This window comes from Lemur catta, chromosome 1 (genome assembly GCF_020740605.2).
Source record: "Lemur catta isolate mLemCat1 chromosome 1, mLemCat1.pri, whole genome shotgun sequence".
Taxonomy (NCBI): Eukaryota; Metazoa; Chordata; class Mammalia; order Primates; family Lemuridae; genus Lemur; species Lemur catta.
The window spans coordinates 281,299,539-281,319,390 of record NC_059128.1 but is presented as its reverse complement, the minus strand read 5'-3'; the positions used below and the strand labels follow the sequence as shown (position 1 = coordinate 281,319,390).

The following is a 19,852-nucleotide window of genomic DNA, read 5'->3' as shown; positions in this document are numbered from 1 at the left end:
TTCTTTACTAAAGCCTTTCTTTGTGCATTTTATTAAGTGCAAGCTGGCTTGTCCATAGATTTCTTTTTAAAGATCATTATAAAATCAAGTGACTGGAAACTTCATAACCAACAGCAAACAACTACGAGACAGGCGCGTGTAGCACCAGGCTTAGGGTCTGTGCTGCTGGCCCAGTTTATAGGAAAATGTCCCTTATGATAAAGTGTTTTTCACACTTTGGTAACTGACACCAAGAAAAGGATATAAAGTGAACCAATTTTTACCGAAGCCTGCTTATTAACAAATAGTTGTGCGTTTAGTTTACAGTGAATGGTCTGTATCCATTTATATAATTTTCTATTGGATAAATCGTGATTTCTTCTTGACTACAAGGCTTTATTAAGACTTCCTCTATGTTTAATATTAATTCTGCTATTAATATTTTGGAAATATTTCTACCATATAATTTATTTGGAGGAGTGGATTTAAAAGTGAATTTCAGTGAGATGTGTATGTTTGTGTGTGTGTGATATTTAATGGTTAGCTACACATATTAGTAGGCATCATAATTCACTAAGAATTTATTTTAATTATTTCAACAGAACAATAAGAATATCAAAGTATTTATTTGCTAAACTTAAGTATTATAAAACCGATTATGGTTCTGAAATGAGGTTGTTTTGAAATACGTTTTGCACATATTAAATATATAATTTTTGAGTTCTAAAATATATGCTTTGGAGGAACTTATTTATAAAAATCTGATGCCAAATTGTGGTATCATTTAAATCAAAAGCTGAAATTGTAATATTTAAAAATTATAACTTGATAAAATAGTAAAGAAACCCAAAAGCTGAAGATCAATGTTGACCAAAGTTGGTCCATCCTTCCCCAACAAAAGAAATATATTTTAAAGTTGTTCTAATATACTTTATTTTATTTCATTTTGAGATAGGATCTTGCTATGTCACCTATGCTGGAGTACAGCAGTGTAATCATAGCTCACTCCAGCCTCAAACTCCTAGGCCCAAGTGATCTTTCTGCCTCAGCCTCTCTAATAGCTGAGACTGGAGGCACGTACTACCATGCCTGGCTAATTTTTAGAATATTTTTTAGAGATGGCATCTTGCTATGTTTCCCAGGCTGGTCTCAAACTCCTGGCCTCAAATGACCCCCTTGTTTAGCCTCCCAAAATGATAGGTTTACAGCCATACATTTTAAATTTATACGACATTTTTCTATTCCACAAATACATATGTAGGACTTGATGTGCACAGGGTTCTACGAAGGAGGTAAATACAGTCGATCATGGATCTTATCCTAGTGCATGAAAGAGCTTATTTTCTGGAAAGGGAGATAAGAAGGAAGAAGACAGAGGCTACTAATCCTAGTGCAAGATGAAGAGTAACATGCACTATATCTATGATTTTCAGAGGAGTATGGAACTGTCAGCTTGAGGAGATTAAGAAAAGCTTCAGGGAAAAATGTCTTAAAGAATGGGTAGAATTATAAAATGCAGGAGTTGAAGATTTTCCCACATCTCCTGTCTCCATACCTTGGTACCAGGTGCTGGTCCTGGGGCACGGGGCAGAGCTGAACCGATGACCTGGCCCCTGCCTAGGGGAGCTTTCTCTGGGGGCAGCTGGGCACGTGTGTGTGCCGCTCCTGTCTGGCAGATGCACACGCGTCGGAATAGAGCACAGCACGCTGAGAGTGCACAGACCAGGGTGTGACCTGCATTTGCTTGTAGAGTCAGTGACTATATGTACTGGACTGAATGTCTGTGTCCCCCCAAAGTTCATAGGTTGAAATCCTACTCTACAATGTGATGGTGTTAGGAGGTGGAGCCTTTGGAAGGTGATTGAGTCACGAGGGTGGAGCCCTCATGAGTGATATTAGTGCCCTTGTGAAAGGGACCCCAGAGAGCTTTCTCGCCCTCTTTCCATCATGTGGGGATACACGGGGAGGTGGTCGTAGTCTGCATTCAGGAAGAGTGCCCTCGCTAGACCCTGACTATACTGGCACCTTGTTTTTCAACTTCCAGGCTCCACATCTATGAAAAATGAATTTCTACTATTGAGAAACCACCCAGTTTATGGTGTTTTGTCATAGCAGTGTGAGTTGACTAAAAGACTATTGTAGCACCTGATATCAGTCTTAAACAATACATGGGACTTCAAAAGGTAGGATTGTTGGGCTAGGAGGGGTATTCCCTCCTATATCTTTCAGATACAAGAAACTGAAAGATCCAAGGCAGGAGGTGACTCTGAGTGCCGTACAGTACGTGGAGGAGATTAGGGAGGGAAACATTGCAAATGACCATACTGCAAAAGGAGAAATGATTCTTAGATTCTCAAACCAATATGAACGATTAGGGGAGAGATGCCTTTAAATATGTTAATTTTACCAGTTCTTAATAACCCAGGGCTGGTTTTACAAACCATTTCAGCTTCAAGTTCCTCTTATTTTTAATTCTTTAAAATCTTAATATTCAAATTCTAAAAAATAAAAAATAATTTAATGCTGGAAATCGTGCATGAACTGAGTCTCCTATCTGGGAAGTTGTCTCACAGCTTTCAAAAAACACTCCCCCAAATAAAGCATTTTAACAGGAAATACCCACCACACACACACCTGGTTTTTTTTTTGTTTGTTTGTTTGTTTTTTTTTGTTTGTTTGTTTTGGAATCAGACATTCGGAGGCTGTGGGCAAAGAGTAGAGCTGGCAAACGTATGGCACCACCATGGAAAGCAATCAGTGGGATAGAAAATTAATCCGTGCAGATCCTTCCAGTTTGGTTGAAAAGGCAGGGGAGCAGGCTCTGCTTGCATCCAGATTTGGTGTCTGACGATGACATCACACTGCTCATCCCAGGCCCACTGGGGCTGCAGAAGCCTCACTGTACCCTTAGATCAGGACTCTTTCCCCATAGCAGGGACCATTTGAGGTCTGGGAAACATGGTCTTTTATGCTAAGAAAATAGCTCCCCAAACCACTGGATCTCATAAATGGATGGCTGTCCCGAATGTTTGTCTCAGGTGCCAAAATTGCATCCTCCCTGCTCCCAATGCCTGCCACTAGCTGGTCTGAAGCCATGTGTTCCCAGGAAGATGGATTCAGCGTGAATCTGTAGCCCATGATGAACAGGCAGCTCTTCTTTTGTCTGCTGCTCTGCATAGGTGCTTTCTGATCCCTGCACGCAGCATAAAAGAGCATCACTTATCAAACAGGGCAGGCGCTTCCCTGGAGAGTCGGCTACTCTTGGAATCTAATGAACACCCCCGGCTCCTAGAGCCAGCCCACGGGCTGCAGTCTGCTCAGGCCCTGCAGCCTCCCTCCCCTCCTGCTCACTCTGGGCAGATCCATGGGCCGTCGTGCCGTCAGATCTCTGTGCTGCTAGAGGGAGCGTGCACATGCGTGTGCATACACCAGCTAACTCAGATTTGATCTGACTGTCCTCGGGGTCTTGGCTTTTTCTGGACTGATCGCCACAGTGTGATTCAACATTTTTAAAATTTCAATGGACTTAGGGGTACAAGTGTTTTTTGGTTACATGGATGAGTTGTATAGCGGTGGAATCTGGGCTTTTATGTACCCATCACCCAAATAGTGTACATTGTACCCAAAAGGTCATTTTTCATCCCTCGGCCCCATCCCTTCCCCGTTGAACCTCCAATGTCCATTATACCACTGTGTACACCCCTGCGTACCTGTAGCAACCTCAGGCCGCTCTTACGCTTTGCTGTTTCCCGGGCAGGTATGTTGGGCTTGGCGTACAAAAGTCTGTCTCCTCCCCTGGAAAGAATCTGTGTCTATCTCTGGATGTTCCAGTCAACCCCTGTTGCTTTCTGCCCTCGCCACTGCCACCTGGACCCAAACTTTACCCTAACACCTAGTTAGCTAAAGCAAAATCTCTCATCCTTGCAGCGTGGCTCTGTGATACTTCTAGGAGGAAACAGCACAGCCCCAGGCTGCCCCCCAGGGTGGAGCTGTGGTGGCCTTTAATCAGTCCCACTCAACATTTTCCAGGTTCCTGATAGTCACTCTGGCAGGCCACCCTTTATTCTAAGAACAAGAGATGCGGCCTTGTTTTCCCTTTGTTTTGCTCTCATGAAGGAAAAGGAAGTAAAGTTTGAAAATATAACATCATAAAATTGCTTTTTGTTGTTGTTGTTCCTTAAACTGCCAAGATAGCTTGAATATGCCAGACAGCCGACGCTATTTTCCCGCCATTGCTTTACATTCGAGAGTTTGTACATCAAGGCTTCAGAACCTCTTCTCGGGAACCCCAGTAATCTGGGGACGCCCCATGAGGAAACTTGGGAATCATATGGAAAAACGTACGTGTGTTTCTAGGAAGGAACTGTACCCTTCATGATAGCCTCAAGGGATTTCATGATGCAGAGAAGATCAGGAACTACTATTCCAGAAAAATCACACTGGATGGCCTGAGACAAAGACCAGACGCTGTGCTTTCTCGTGCAGCCTGTCTCAGAGCATCGAACTGAACACAACCGAGCACAGGAAGACCCAGGAAGGAGGAGTGAGCGCCCATAAATCAGGCGGTAGGCTAGGTTCATTGAAAACTAGGTCTTGATATTTCATTACCTTTGCTTCACGTCCATACTCTTATTGCAGCCTTGAGGCATATGTGACCTAAATGAATCAAAGTGATACAACGTTGCAGTCAGCAGTGGGCCCCAGACTCACACTGCCTGGGTTCCCAGCCAGGTTACCTGGGGCAAGTCACTCGCCCTCTCTGCAAGCCTCTGTGAAGCGGAGATAGTGATAATATCCCTCGCATGGGGGGCTTGTGGGGCTAACGTGAGCTATCACATAAAATCACCTAACAAAATGCCGACATATAGTAGGAGCAGAATAACATCACCTATTGATGGTTGATGTTGCTAATGCTATCATCATCGTCATCATCTTTCCTGAACTGCAATTTAAGGCCTTCCCAGACATGACAGGTTGGTGCCTAGAATAGAATGCAAGGTGTCCGAGGTTAAGAAACACCCAGTTTCCCCATTTTCATGAAATCAGAGTCACCACCCCCCACCCTCCCGCTTCCCTCCGAAGCCCAGTTGTCAAATCATCCGCAGCGTTCTCGGGAATGGCTGGGTGCAGAGGCAGAGGGTGGGATGAAGCAGGGACAGTAAGTGCAGGGGTGACTCAGCTCAGGAAAGCCCCTCGGTGGCTGCCACGCCCAAGGTGCCTCTTTCTGTCCTTCCCATAAACATGTGCATTTCACTTCCTAGGTCAGCCTGAAATTCAACCAGCTAAATATTCTTAGGGGTTAATATGGAATCTGTAAAATGGGAAGGTTAATATAGCAGAGGCTGTTCATTGCCTGCCCCAATATGAATTTCCCTCCTCCCTCAGCGTTAAGGGTTGACTTGTATTCCTGCCCGCCAAATTTATCTGTTGCAGTTCTAACCCCCTGTACCTCACTGTGAGACTGTATTTAGAAACAGAGTCCTTTCAGATGTAATGAGTTAAGATGAGGTTTTACGGGAGTAGGCTGGGCCCCTAGTCTAATAGGACTGGTGTTTTTGTAAAAAAGGGAAATTTTGATGCAGATACAGCCGGAGGGAATGTGGCCAGGTGAAGACAGAGACAGATTGGAGTTGTGCTGGTGCCAAAAGCCAAGAGACGCCGGGTAAGGCAAGGAGGATTTCTCCCCTAGAAGCTTCAGAGGGACTGCAGCTGGCCCAGAACCGTGAGAGCATAAATTTCTGTTGTTTTAAGCTCCCTGGTTTGTGGTACTTTGTTACGGTGGCCCCAGGACACTGATACACTCAGTGACAACAGAGCTCTTTTGCAGTCTTGTGTTTGAGGGAGACCACAAGCAAGATCACCTCCTAAGCGGGTAAATCCTAATCCGTCTAAACCCAAGAGAGCCCAAGCCTGAACCAGTCAAAGGCAGCCCATTCCTTTTGGTTTAAGGATGGGCAGGCAACCAGGTTTTGGCCAATGAAATGTAAGAAGATACTTTCTGAGAAATTTCTGGAGAAGGTGTTCTTATTCTTACTAGGAGTCTCTGCTAAAGAGGTTCATCTCATTTAAGGTGTCATCGCAGTGACACCTCGATCCGTAGCAGCTACGTTGGTATCATCCCACGGACAAAACCAACACAGAGAGGAAGGTAGAGTCAAGACAACCAGAAAAGTGAAGTTGTGTGCCCACCGTAGCGCACCTGGAGCCCCCACCTGTGAACCTGCAGTTGCATGAGGTGACCTGTCCGGGCCCGTATGGAGGTACCTGGACTAATGTAGGTCAGGAGACAGCGTCATCACCAAAGTAGAACGTAATCCGTACAGCTCCCACCAGTAAATCGGCTAAAATAAACAGCTCTGGGGGATGAGGAGCTTCATCTGGGTTGAGAAACTATAGAAATTTGCAGCACACGGTACTTTGGGCTGAGGCAGGACAGGCCTGTGGGAGGACAGTCGAGGCTTGATGGCAACCCTGGGACCTCGGGCACATTTGGTGGCTCAGAGCAGGGAGGCCTGCGCCTGGCAGAGGGAGAATGACAAATACCAACAGCCTTTTAAAAAATGCTACTGGGGCCAGTCCTACTCCAAGGAAAAATCTTATTTTTCCCACTTACTTTTCTCCTCCTTCTCCTCTTCCTCCTTCTTTTTCCTCCTTATGTTTTGAAGCTCCTTTCTGCTCAACAGCTAAAAAACTCATTTCTTCCAGTTTGGGGTAATCTCAGCTGATTCAAGGTTTCTCATTTGATTTAAGGTCCTTCCTTTTCCTCAGCCTCCTCCAGTGGGTGGTGGTATCAGTGTTCCCCAGTCAGCTCTCCCCCTCCACGCCGGCCTCCGCAGAGGTGCCTGCATTCCTGTCTGCTCCGTGGGCGGGGTCACTGCCTCGCTGCCCGGGGAGCAGCCTCTGCGTCCTCTGGCAGGCCTGGGGCAGGTCTGTCCATGTGCCCATTCAGCAGGGTTCACTGAGCACCCCCAGTGCCCAGGACTGTTCTAGACCCTGCATGTGCTGAACAAGACCAAGTATTAGTTCACCATCATGGAGCACGTGTTCCCTTGAGGAGAAGGACACAGAGGTGGGTGTGTAACACAACATCTGGAGGAGAACAGAGCAAAGGAAGCAAACAAGGTGTGCATGTGTCCTGGAGAGAGCATGTGAGACAAATGGAACAGCAAGTGTGAAGGCCCAAAGGAGAAATAGGTCACATTTGGGGAGCAGCAAGGGAACCATTTGCTGAGAATGTGTATTTATGTGTGTGTATTTATTAGTGTATGTGTAAGTGTGTATGCATATGTTTGTGTGCATATATATGTATAGATATAAATATATAAAATATAAATATATAAGTATCTATAAATATTTAATTTATAAATTTATAAATATTTATACATAAATAATATGTGATATATTCTATAAATATATAATTAAATATAAATTAAATTAAAACTTAATTAAAATTGAATAAATAAAATTAAAATTACATATAAAATTAAATAGAAATATTAAGTTTATATTTTATAATGTTATATAGTCATGGGCTGCATAGAGACATTTTGGTCAACGATGGACGCATATAAGATCTTATAAGATTATAATGAAGCTGAAAAATTCCTATCGCCTAATGATGTCATAGCCATCCCAGTAACTTAATGCATTACTCCCTTGTTGGTGGTGATACTAGAGTAAACAAACCTACTATGCTGCCAGTGTATAAAATTATAGAATATATAATTATGTACAGTACATAATGCTTGATTATATATATTAAACTGCTGCATTACTGGTTTAGGTATTTACTATATTATATGTTTTATCATCATTTTAGCCTGTATTCCTTCTACTTATTAAAAAAAAGTTAACTATAATACAGCCTCAGGCAGGCCCTTCTGGAGGTCTTCCAGAAGGCATTGCCATGTAGGAGATGAGAGCTCGATGCCTGTTATTGCCCCTGAAGACCTTACAGAGGGACAAGATGTGAAGAGGAAAATGATAATATTGACGATCCTGACCCTGTGTAGGCCTAGGCTAATGTGTGTGCTTGTGCCTTAGTTTTTATCAAAAAATTTTAAAAGTGAAAAAAATGTTATAGAAGAAAGCTTATAGAATAAGGATTTAAAGAAAGAAAATACTTTTGCATAGCTGTACAATGTGTTTGTGTTTTAAGCTAAGCGTTATTGCAAAAGAGTCAAAAACTTAAAAAAATTAAAAAGTTTATAAATTGTAAAAGTCATAGTAAGCTAAGGTTAATTTATTATTGAAGGAAGAGAAATTTAGTGTAGCTTGAGAGTACAGTGTTTACAAAGTCTACAGTAGTGCACAGTAATGTCCGAGACCTTCACACTCATTAACCACTCGACCTTCACACTCATTAACCACTCGACCTTCACACTCATTAACCACTCACTCACTGACTCAGTGCACTTGCAATCTTACAAGTTCCATTCATGCTAAGTACCCTACACAGATGTACCATTTTTATCTTTGATACCGTATCTTTACTGTACCTTTTCTGTGTTTAGATATGTTTAGAGACACAAATACTTACCGTTGTGTTACAGTATTCAATATAGTTACATGCTGTACAAGTTTGTAGCCTAGGACAATAGGCTAGACAGTATAGCCTAGGTGTGTAGAAGGCTCTACCATCTAGATTTGTGTAGGTACATTCTAGGATATTTGCACGACAAAATCGCCTAATGACACATTTCTCAGAATATATTCCCACCGTTAGTTAATTGATTTGTGACTGTATGTGGAAAGGTTAGTTTATCCAAGCTCTCTGCCTTTACTGCAAGTCTGAAAAAGTTTAATTCTATTTTGTGGTGTTTTGATCTACAGGTTTAAAAAATTTATGTTGCTAAATCCAACAGTTTTCCTTTAGGATTTTCCTCATTTTTGTACGATGCTTAGAAAGTTACCCTCTATCCCAAGAATATTAGTATTCTATATTTGTCATTTAACTCTTTAATACTTGTTGAACTTATTGTGATGGAAATTATGAGTAAGAGCTAACATCTTTTTCACAAATGGTCAGTCAGTTGCTCTAACGTCTTTGTTAAACAGCCCAGTCTGTCCTTACTTTTTTGAAATCTCAATTTCATTTTAAGGAAAGATATTTTAGAAAATGGACTCTCAAGGAAAATTCCTTGGTTAGCTCTGCCAATTACTAGCTGAGTACCTTGTACAAGTGATATAATTTCTCTGTGCCTTGATTATTTAATTCTCTAATCACTTCAGAATACTTTTGCAGGGTTTAAATGAGTAAATAGAAACATATAAATTTCCCAGAACAAAGGAAGGAAGTTGGATCCCTCCTCACACCATATACAAAAATTAGCTCAAAACAAATCATAGACTTAAATCTGACATAAAACTATAAATCTCTTAGAAGAAAATATTGGAGTAAATTTTTGTGTCCATGAGTTGGGCAGTGGTTTCCTAGCTGTGACACCAAAAGCATAAGCAACAAAAGGAAAAATGCATGATTTGAATTTTATAAATATTAAAACATTTGGTGCATCAAGAAAATGAAAAGACAGTCTGGAGAGTGGGAGAGAGTATTTGTCAATCATATATCTGATAAAGGACTTATATCCAGAACTCTTACAATTCAACAATAAACATGGAAACACAACTTAAAAACAAAGTATTCAAGAAGACATTTATCTAAAGAAGATATCCAAGTGCCCAATAAACAAAGGAGAAGATGCTCAACATTTTACTCATCAGGGAAATGCAAATCAAAACCACAATGTGATACCACTTCATGCTCAGTAGGATGGCTACAATTTAAAAAAGGACAATTATTGGAGAGGATATGAAGAAATTGGAACCTTCATACATTGCAGGTGGGAATATAAAATCTTGCAGCCACGTTGAACAACAGCTTGACAGTTCCTCAAAAAGCTACACATAGAGTTGCTATATGACCCAGCAATTCCACTCCTAGATATATGCCTAAGAAAAATATGTCCACACAGAAACTATACATGAATGTTTATAAGAGCACTATCTATAATATCTAAAAAATGGGAACAACACAAATGGCCATCAACTAGTAAAAGTATAAACAAACTGTCTTTATTGTACAAAGGAATATTATTCAACCATGCAAAAAAATGCTTTAGTTTTACATGCTTCAATGTGGATGGACCTTGAAAACAATCTGCTAACTGAAAAAAACTGGGCACAAATGACCGCATATTTTATGATTCCATTTATATGAAATGTCCAAAACAGGCAGATTCATGGAGATGGAAAGTAGATTAGTGTTTACCAGGGGCAGGGAGGAGGGGACAATGGTGAGTGACTGTCAATGAATATAAAGTTCCATTTGGGGTGATGGAAATGTTCTGGAATTAGATTATGGTAATGGTTGCACAACTCAGTGAATATACTAAAAATTATTGAGCTGTGTGTTTTAAATCATAAGTTTTATGCTATGTGAATTATACTTCAATAAAGGTATTATAAAAATAATTTCCAGAACATTTGGCAACGTCTCATAGGGTTTTGTAACAGTTATTAACAGTTTGGACTGTGAAGTTAGATAATCTGCTTTCAAATCCCACTTCCACTGTCTATTAGTTCTATAAACTTGGGCAAAAGTTTTAAATATTTCCAACCTCATGTTCCTCATCTGAAAAATGGAGCTAATTATGTACACTTTCTAGACATGCAAGGATAGAATATTTTTTGCGTTCTTTTTTTTTATTTCAAAATATTATGGGTGTACAAATATTTTTGGTTATATGGATCACTTTTTAATGTTTCCATCTGGGCTATAAGTGTGATCATCACCCATATAGTGTTCATTGCACTGGTTAGGTAGGTTTTCACCCATCCCCTCCTATCTCCTTCATCCTGTTTGATTTCCACTGAATTTTACTTCCCTCTGTGCACACATGTGCTCATCAGTTAATTCCAATTTAATAGCTAGTACATGTGGTGTTTGTTTTTCCATTCTTTAGATACTTCGCTTTGGATAAGTCTCCAGTTCCTTCCAATTGTTGCAAAAGGCATTAATTCATCCTTTTATATGGTTGAGTAGTATTCCATGGTATACATATACCACATTTTGTCAATCCACTCATGAATTCATGGGCACTTGGGTTGATTCCACATCTTTGTAATTGTGAATTGTCTTGCAATAAACATTCAAGTGTAGGTGTCTTTTTGATAAAAATCACATCTTTTCCTTTGGGTAAACACCCAGTAGTGGGATTGCTGTATCAAATGGTAGGTCTACTTTTAGTTCTTTGAGGAATCCCCGCACTGTTTTCCAGAGAGGTTGTACTAATTTGCAGTCCCACCAACAGTGTGTAAGTGTTCTTTTCACTCTGCAGCCATGCCAGCATCTACTGTTTTTGGACTTTTTTTTTTTTTTTTTGAAACACAGTCTCACTCTGTTGTCCAGGCTAGAGTGCGTGGCATCAGCCTAGCTCACAGCAACCTCAAACTCCTGGGCTCAAGCTATCCTCCTGCCTGAGCCTCCCAAGTAGCCAGGACAACAAGCATGCACCACCATGCATGGCTAATTTTTTTTGCAATATATTTTTAGTTGTACAGATAATTTCTTTCCATTTTGTAGTAGAGGCAGGGTCTCACTCTTGTTCAGGCTGGTCTTGAACTCCTGAGCTCAAACAATCCACCCACCTTGGCCTCCCAGATTGCTACTGTTTTTGGACTTTTTAGTAAAAGCCATTCTAATAGAGGTAAGGTTGTATCCCATTGTGGCTTTAATTTGCATTTCCCTGATAATTAGTGACATTGAACATTTTTTAGTATGTGTATTGCCCACTTGTCTATCTTCTTTTGAAAGCTTCTATTCATGTCTTTTGACCACTTTGTGATGTTTTTTCTTGCTGATTTGCTTGAGTTCTTTGTAGATTCTAATTATTAACCCTTTGTTGGATGTATAGCTTACAAATATTTCCTTCCATTCTGTAGGTTGTCTCTTTGCCCTGTTGATTATTTCCTTAGCTGTGCAGAAGCTTTTAATTTAATCAAATCCTATTTATTTATTTTTGTTGTTGCTGTAATTGTTATTGGGGTCTTAGTCATAAATCCTTTGCTTAAGCTGATATCTAGAAGAGTTTTTCCTACATTTTGCTCTAGAATTATTATGGTTTCATGCCTTACATTTAAGTCTTTTTTTAAAATTTCAGAATATTGTGGGGAGGTACAAACATTTTGGTTACAAATATTGCCTTTGCACCACCCAAGCCAGAGCTACAAGTGTGTGCCTATCCCCCAGACAGTGTGCTTTGCACCCATTAGTTGTGAATTTATCCATCTCCACCACCCCCCTCCTACCTGCCTGGCACCTGTTGAATATTACTTCCACATGTGCACTTAAGGGTACCTATTTGATGGTGAGACCATATGGTGCTTATTTTTACAATCTCGTGATACTTCACTTCAAAGAATGGGCTCTAGTTCCATGAAGAATAATACAAGAGGTGCTAGTTCACCTTTGTTTTTTATTGTTGAGTACTACTCCATGGTATACATATACCACGTTTTATTAATCCACTCATGTATTGATGGGCACTTGGCATGTTTCCACATCTTTGCAATTGTGAATTGTGCTGCTATAAACATTTGAGTGCAGATGTCTTTATTGTAGAATGATTTTTTTTCCTTTGGGTAGATGCCTAGTAGTGGGATTGCTAGGTCAGATGGTAGTTCTATTTTTAGTTCTTTGAGGTATCTCTGTATTCACATTTAAATCTTTTATCCATCTTAAATTAATTTTTGTGAGTGGTGAGAGATATGGATCCTGTTTCATTCTTCTGCAGATGGCTATCCAACTTTCCCAGCACTATTTGTTGAATAGGGCTTCTTTCCCCCAGTGTATATTGTTGCCTGCTTTGTCAAAGATCAGTTGACTGTGTGTAGATGGTTTTATATCTGGGTTCTCTGTGTTGTTCCATTGGTCTGTGTCTCTATGTTTGTGCCAATACCATGCTGTTTTGGTTACTATGGCCTTGTAGTATAGTTTTAAGTCTGGTAACTATGTGCCTCCAGATTTGTTCTTTCCGCTTAAGATTGCTTTGGCTATTGAGACGCTTTTCTGGTTCCAAACAAAGAGTAGAATTATTTTTTTCTAGATCTGTGAAATATGATGTTAGAATTTTGATGGGGATTTCATTGAGTCTGTAAATCACTTTGGGTAGTATGGACATTTTAACAAAGTTGATTCTGCCAATCCATGAGCATGATATGTTTTTCTATTTGTTTGTGTCATCTGCAATTTCTTTACTCAGTGTTTCATAGTTCTCTTTGTAGAGATTCTTCATTTCCTTGGTTAAGTATATTCCTAGGTATTTTATTTTCTTTGTGAATATTTGTTGCTATTTTGAATGGTATTGAGTCTTTGATTTGACTCTCAGCTTGACTGTTATTGTTGTATAGAAATGCTACTGATTTCTGTACATTGATTTTGTAACCTGAGACTTTGCTGAATTTATTTATCAATTCCAGGAGTCTCTTGGTGGAGTCTTTGGGGTTTTCTAGGTGTAGGATCATATCATCAGCAAAAATGGATAGTTTGACTTCCTCTTTCCTGATTTGGATACCCTTTATTTCTTTCTTTTGTCTGATTGCTCTGGCTAGGACTTCCAGCACTATGTTAAATAGAAGTGACAGTGGGTATCCTTTTCTTATTTTAGTTCCTAGTAGGAATGCTTTCAACTTTTCCCCATTCTGTATGATGTTGGCTATGCATTTGTAATACATGGCTTTTATAATTTTGAGATATGTTCCTTCTATGCCTAGTTGGTTGAGGGTTTTTATCATTAAAGGGTGAGGAATTTTGTCAAATGCTTTTTCTGCATCTGTTGAGATGATCATATAGGTTTTTTTCTTTTTTTTTTTTGCTTGTGTTTATGCAGTGAATCACATTTCTTGATTTATGTATGTTGAATTGTCCTTGCATCCTTGGGATGAAGCCCACTTGGTCATGGTGGATTATTTTTTGATGTGCTGTTGAATTTTTTTTTTTTAGTATTTTATTGAGGATTTCTGTATCTATATTCATAAGGGATATTTGTCTGTAGTTTTCTTCTTTTGTTGTATCCTTTCCTGGCTTTGATATGAGGGTAATACTGGCTTTGCAGAATGAGTTGGGGAGGATTCTCTCCTTCTCAATGGTATGGAATAATTTCTTCAGTATGGGTATCAGCTCTTCTTTGTAAGTCTGGTAAAATTTGGCTGTGAATCCGTCTGGTCTAGGGCTTTTTGTTGTTGGAAGATTTTTTTATTACTGCTTCAATCTTGCTGCTTGTTATTGGTCTGTTCAGAAGTTCTATTTCTTCCTGATTAAGTCTTGTTGGTTGTGTGTTTCCAGGAATTTGTTAATTTCCTCTGCATTTTCAAGTTTATGTGAGTAGATATTTTCATAGTATTTACAAGTGATGGAATATTCTAACAGTAGAGTGTCTGTCAAATACAGATAGGCTCTTAATTAGTGGGAGCTGCCGTGCTCACATCCTAAATGCTCATATATACTTTATATTGATTTTTTAAGATTTCCATACCTAAGATTTCCACATGTGGTTTAATTAATTGTATCTTTATAATGTGTTAAAGTTATGGTAGAGAAAGTTCTGCCTCTCCCTCCATCCTTCCACTTGGAACCTTCCCCTTTACTGTTATTTAAATTTTTCTTTGCTCTGCTCACTTGTTTATGCATCCAGATATAAACATGATTTTGTCTATGTCAAAAACAATCATTGAGGAAGTGATTAAAATTTAATTAAATTTATAGAATAATTTGGGGTGGAAGACTCACCTCTTTACAATTTTGAACCATCGCATCCAGAAAGATGAAACTTCTCTTCATTTTCCTTCATCTTCTTGTATATCCCTTAATGAAGAGGTACAATTTTCTCCATTTGTGACTTACATATATTTTATTAATTTATCTCACAGAATTTTTAATTTTGTATGTCATTTTTTTGAGGTTTGTATCTTTTATCTTTATTTTTTTATTTATTCGGGATATTATGGGGGTACAAACATTTTAGTTACATGTAATGCATTTGTTCCTCCCCCTCAAGCCAGGGCTACAAGTGTGTCCCTCCCCACTACAGTGCATTCCGCTTCCATTAGTTGTGGTTTTACACCCCACCCCACCCTGACCAGCACCCAGTGACTATTATTACCATGTGAATACCTTAATGTTGGTCAGTTAGTACCAATTGGATGGCGAGTACATGTGGTGCTTGTTTTTCCAACCTTGTGATACCTCACTTCAAAGGATTGGCTCAGTCTCTATCCTGGATAATATAAGAGATGCTAGATCACCATTGCTTTTGTAGTTAAGTAGTATTACATATACCATATTTTATTAATACACCCATGTATTAATGGGCACTTGAGTTGTTTCCGCATCTTTGCAATTGTGAATTGTGCTGCTACAAACGTTCAAGTACAAATGTTTTTATTTCAGAATGTCTTTTTTTCCTTTGGATAGATTCATAGTAGTGGGGTTGCTGGATCAAATGGTATTTCTATTTTTAGCTCTTTGAGGTATCTCCAAATTACTTTCCACATGGGTTATACTAATTTGCAGTCCCACCGGTAGTGTAAGAGTGTTCCAATCTCTCCACATCCATGCCAGCATTTGTTGTTTTGGGACTTTCTGATGAGGGGCATTCTCACAATTCTCTGGAGTTAGGTGATATCTCATTGTAGTTTTATTTGCATTTCCCTAATGATTAGATATATTGAGCACTTTTTTTATATGTTTGCTGGCCATTAGTCTGTCTTCTTTTGAAAAGTTTCTGTTCATGTCTTTGCTCATTTATTGATGGGGTTGTTCAATTTTTTTCTTGTTGATTTTCTTAAGTTCTATATAGATTCTTGTTATCAGCCCTTTATCGGATGTGTAGAAAACAAATATTTTCTCCCGCTCTGTAGGTTGTCTATTTGCTCTAATGATAGTTTCCTTATATTTTGCTTTTATCTTTTATTTGTATAACCTAAGCTCAGGTTCTTAATAATTTAATACTACTGGACTCTTAATTGTGTTTGGATGTTTTTACAGCATTAACAGCCTTATGGTGAGATGACCATCAGCAAGAAAGCTCTAAGATACCTGCAGATCAGGTTATTCAGGAATTGCCTGGTTCTTTCATTCATTCAAGGAACATTTGCTAAGTTCCTGTTATGTGCCAGGCACTGTGCTAGGCATAATCAGCCAAGCCTCAGAGCTGGGATTCCCAAATAGCTGTCCTCCTGCCTGGTTTCTATCAATGCCCTCCAGCCAAAGCCCACCAACCATGGACTTCTAGGGTAACAAGTTGGGTTTATTCTTGTCATGAGGTGGGACACACACCATGAAGAGTGATGGGGTGCCTCCATAAGAGGGTGTTGGAAAGGATGTATTATATATTTGGGCTTGTGTGAGGTGATTTATGGGAAGGTTTAAAGAAGCAGAGACTAGCTCTGAAGTGGATGCTGTTGGGAAGTGGGAGTAATCTATGATTGGGTATTGTCTTACCTCATATTCTGTTGCTATAACTGAATACCCGAGACTGTGTGATCTATAAAGAAAAGGGGGTTATTTCTCATAGTTCCGTAGGATGAGCAGTCCAAGGTTGAGGAGTTGTGTGTGTTGAGGTCCTTCTTGCTGGTGGTGACTCTCTGCAGTCTCTGTGCAGGGCATCACCGGGTAAGGGGGATGACCTCATTTAACCTAATTCTCTCCCAAAAGCCCCACCTCTCAAGTACCACAGTCTGATTTACCGCCCTCTTAATATTGTTACAATGGGGATTAAGTTTCAACATGAGCTTCAGAGAGGACAGACATTCAAACTATAGCAGGTATCTAAATTTTATCCGTAAGGAGGAATGAGGCCAGGCTGAAGCTGGGGTGGGTAAAGAAGCAGTGATCACTCATGTTGGTCAGGATAGCAGGTGTTTTATCATTTTTATGGTTTCTCTGGACAATGTTGATGCCATTATCTGTGGTCAGATGTGATAATGGAGAGGTGCTGTTTTCGTCTTGATCCATCTTGGTTGTAGAGTGGTCTTGTCTGAGGCTGGTGTTTGTGTAATTGCTTACATTCAATAGGAGACCACCGAGGCCAGATGGGAGTCAGGGATGTCAGAGGCTGCTTTCCTCTCTCTAGTTTCATTCTTACCATGTCATGAATTTTAACATAATTCATCTTGGAAAGGATGCAGAAGGCAATGCATAGTTTTGCTTAGCCTTAACTGAAGAAGAGCAGCTACACATAAATGCTATCCTCAAGGGCCACTAGACCAGTTTTATTGCAAGCTCAGCTGAAAGAAGCTCCTGAGTCACCTGATCTGCCATGGACCTTGTGAGCAGGTGCATGGAAATAAGCTCATGGACAGGTGAGGCTTAGAGATTTTCCTCTGATAATTTATTCTTTATAGAGTGCAGGTACCTGGGCTGTGATGTTCATTTTTCTCTCGAGGATTCCCAGGTGTGACCCTCTGCAGGGACGATCTGAACTAGTCATGTTAGGACACATCCAAAGACAACAGCCCCAGAGCAGAGTTGCCGATGAATGTTTGTAATGCAGTAGCAGGTCACGGCAGGTGCCCGTGGACACCAGGGCAGTGACCAACAATCTGCTCTTTGCATTTCAGCCACGGCTGAGGCAGAAAGGCAGAGACAGGGGGGCAGGCAGTATATCTTAGAATATACCATTTTTCCCCCTATTTCTTTCAACCCCACACCCTTAAGTCAATTAATTCCAGAACCTCAACTTAGATGTCCATCTTTGTGTGATATCCAATTTAACTACTCATTTTAAGGTGCATTTTGGAGGAGTATAGCCCATATACACACAGGCAAATAATAACCTCTTCATTCTAAAGATATACAAGCAAAGCAGGTCACCTGGTTTTAGTCTTCTCTCTAAGGAAATGGAGATAACCTTTAATGTATGGGCCCAGAGGCATCACTTCTCTGCTGGTGTGGCCGGATTCTCATCCCTGGATGGTGCTGTGGGATGTGGTCCATACTGGGAAGCCCTTGTCTTGCTTCCTGTCCCTAATTTTTTAGCTTCTATACTTGCTCAGAGCAGAGTCTTTCTTGTTAATGTGAAGAGAGGAAGCCAGGTGCACTTCAGCAAGATGGCACAGCCAGTGCAAATGTCCTGAGGCAGGGGAAAATTTGATGTGTTCCATCAGTGGTGCTGCTGTGGTAGAGAGAGCAGAGTTCAAGGAAGAGGAGATGAAGCCTTTATAGGCCAGTGAGGACTTTGCATTGCATGCTGGGTACATTACCAGCCTCTTCATTTCTCCTTTATCCTAATAGGCATATCCACATTCATCAGCTTTTTCTTTAAAAAAGGGAAATCACACAAGATACATTGGTATGCATTTGCTTTTCTAGTTGACAGTATATCACAGTTGTCTTTCTAGATAAATATGCATACCTTCATTTTGTCCTTTTGAATGGGTACACCATATTAACTCTATGGTTTGGCATCACTTTTGTAACCATTATCTTACTGGGCATTTAGCTTGGAAACATTTTCATGTGTTCATGTCCCCGAAATAATGTTTCTGAGCCTTGTAAGTAGTAGGTTCCCAACCAGTTTTTGCAGCGGAATTAATGTAGGAAGGAAAGGGCAGAAAAGCTGATGTCAGACTATAGACGACCCTCCAGGGGAAGTTTGGGAAGATACATTCTTAGGTTGTCATCACTTCTCCACTTTTCATATACCGTATGCTGAGTGCTGCTAGAGGACAATACTTCCTCCCCAGAGATGCAGGTCAAATGCCAAATCCTCTGTGGCTCATTTATAGATTGGATACAGAATGGGCCATTGCTAGAGAATGGAAACAGAATAGCATCAGAAAGCACTTCACAGTTCTGAGTCTGTAGCCATTCACTGTGAATGTGCAAGAGGGGAGAAGAGTGCTTTTGCTTAAAGCCTATTAACACGACGAGGGAAAGGGACATTCCTCTGTGAAAAGAATGAGGAGAAAGGGGGCATTCTGTGACCATAAACTGTATCAATAGCACATAATACCATGATTGTTGTCATTGTCATCACACCATGCAGCCAGCTCTGCGTTACCTTGGCCATGTATTGAACACAGGGAAAAGACAAGGGTAAGTGTGTAACCATTAAAAAAATGTCTGGAAGCCCTACGTTGTCTCCACGATTACTTTCTGAGACCTCTGTTAAGCCTTTCTTTCTCATGTGCCACTATAAAATTATTTCTCCAACTGTAACAATTGGGATTGTAATAATTCTGAGTAAATATATGCTGCTCATTCAATCCTGTCCCCCTAGGTAATCACTGTAAAAGGCTGGGTATGATGCATTAAATGAAAATAGTGCAGCCAGGGGGAGGGGCGAGTGCCAGGCAGTGGGTTAGCATTTGTGTGTGAGCATGCGTGTGTGCTCAGAACACAGTCAGCCCTCAGTGTCTGCAGGCTCCACATCCTTGGATTCAACCAGTGCAAATCACAAATATTTGGGGGGGGAAATAAAAAATAACAGTACAATAATAAAAATAATACAAAATTTAAAATACAACAACTATATACATAGCATTTACATTTTATTAGGTATTGTAAGTAATTTAGAGATGACTTAAAGTGTACAAAGAATGTGCATAGGTTATATGCAAATACTATACCATTTTCTGTAAGGGATTTGAGCACCTGAGGATTTTGGGATCCTGGGCTGGGTGGGGTCAAGGGTCTTGAGACCAATCACCCACAAATACTGAGAAACAATTGTACCTTTGTTTTCTTCCCTGTCTTAGTCCCTTATTGTATAACATATGGTCCATTGACTTTACTTCATGGTATTTAAGCCACAGGACATTAAGAGTGAACATCACCCAAGGACTTTGCATCCTCTTCTATGGATAAGGTTAA

At 40.1% G+C, this 19,852-nt stretch overlaps 1 protein-coding gene across 1 annotated transcript in view; it reads left to right on the top strand.

Moving 5' to 3' along the window:
• The window catches only part of DSCAM (DS cell adhesion molecule), a 718,109-nt gene that overhangs the window by 507,012 nt on the left and 191,245 nt on the right, over window positions 1-19,852 (top strand). The window lies entirely within an intron of this gene.